Below are 2033 nucleotides of genomic sequence, written 5' to 3' on the forward strand. Positions count from 1 at the left end.
TTTAGTTTTCTTTTTTCTGTTATTTTTAAGGTTTTTGTCTCTTTGTTGAACTTCTCATTTAACTTAAATAATGTTTTCCTGATTTTGTTTAGTTGTCTGTATGTCTTCTCTTTTAGTTCGCTAAGCTACTTTAAGATAAATATTCTGAATTCTTTGTCGGGTAATTTTTAGGTCTCCATTTCTTCAGGGTCAGTTGCTGGTGCTTTATTTTGTTCGTTTGGTAGTTTCAGGTTTCTCTGACCCTTTTTGAACCTTGTAGTCTTGCTTTGGTGTTTGCATATTTGAAGTAATCATTCCTTCCTTTCTTTATAGACTGGATTTGACAGGGAAAACCATTCGCCAGGCAGCACAGCCAGAGATTTTGGGCAGGCTGGCAGGCAGGTACCATGGTGGGCTTGCTTACAGGGTTCATGGGTGAGTGGGCTTGATGCCTGGGTCCGCAGTGATACTGGATGCCTACTTGACTCTTTTTTACCCAGAGGAGAGCTCTAGAGCAGAGAAAATTTTTTATGTTTTATCTGTAAACCATCAGTGACTTTCTTTTTTCTTCTTCATATGCCCAGATCTTGATTGTTGAGCACCTGATCTACCTTTAAAATATTTGTATTTCAAGAGTGTCTAGGTTATTCTTAGCACACTGCATTTCCACATAATTGTTAGAATTAGTTTGTAAAATTTCCACCAAAAAATTCGAGATTTTGATTGTGATTGCATAGAATTTGGATAATAGTTTGTGGGAGGTAAAATCTCTCTGCCCTTGGCTGCACAGTCCTGGGGGAAGGGTGACTCAGGTAGAGTGAACTGTCCCTCCCCCACCCTCTTCAATGAATCTTTTCCCATTTCTGTTCTTCACCTGAGTATTATAATTTCTCATCTGGAATCCAGAGCTCTCATGACGGTATATTCATGCGTGAATGATTATATATATCTATGTTTCTGTGAAGGGATACAGGCTAGAACCTCTAATTCCACCATCTTCCTGACACAATAAACAGGTCTGGATACGTCAAGATAGCTCTGTGTTCAGTCAGAGAATCATTGAGTGAATCTCTCATAGCCCTAACATGCCCTAGCATACCCTGGAAGTGAGGTGATTCTGAAATACCCCTCTACTCCCCAAGAGTGCAGTGGAAGGAGGTGGGGATTGAGTGCTACACACCTGCCCAGGAGCCACCACAGAAACCAAGCATTACATGCAGCCATGGCATTTGATTTATCCTAAAAAGAAGAAAGAAGAGTTTGAAATTTAAATAAAATCTTGAATTTTTTTTCAGTTTCTGTGTTCAGTCTAGTTGAATTCTTCATAAAATCACACAACTGTTAAAAGAATAATCACATTTACTTTTTACTTCTAAAAAATGCAAGATTCAGGTGATAAACATTTTCATAAAATGTTTTGGAAAATATTTATGCAAACATAAAAAATTTTGTACTAATTTAACAGAATATGAATGTGTTTCTAGCCTTTGTAAATTGACATATACATGATGAGATATGTTTTGTTAATAAATCAGAGTCAACATGCAAAAGATTTTACCTCCCACAAACTATTATCCAAATTCTATGCAATCACAATCAAAATCTCGAATTTTTTGGTGGAAATTTTACAAACTAATTCTAACAATTATGTGGAAATGCAGTGTGCTAAGAATAACCTAGACACTCTTGAAATACAAATATTTTAAAGGTAGATCAGGTGCTCAACAATCAAGATCTGGGCATATGAAGAAGAAAAAAGAAAGTCACTGATGGTTTACAGATAATGGTTCATATGTATATATGTACGTACATCTTAAATACAACAATTTTTGTCTGTCAATTATACCTTAATAAAGTTTAGTGAAAAAAGATAAACATAAGTATGTCCAATGACCTAAAACTTCTACTGCAGGTCTGTCCCAACAGAAATTCTTTCTTGTGGTCTCCAAAAGACACGCACAAAAACATTCATAGCAGCAGCATCTGTAATAGTCAAACGCTACAGGATTCACACATGTCCATTAATAATAATGAGTAAGTAAATTGAGGATAGT

This window comes from Equus przewalskii, chromosome 32 (genome assembly GCF_037783145.1).
Source record: "Equus przewalskii isolate Varuska chromosome 32, EquPr2, whole genome shotgun sequence".
In the NCBI taxonomy this organism is placed as follows: domain Eukaryota; kingdom Metazoa; phylum Chordata; class Mammalia; order Perissodactyla; family Equidae; genus Equus; species Equus przewalskii.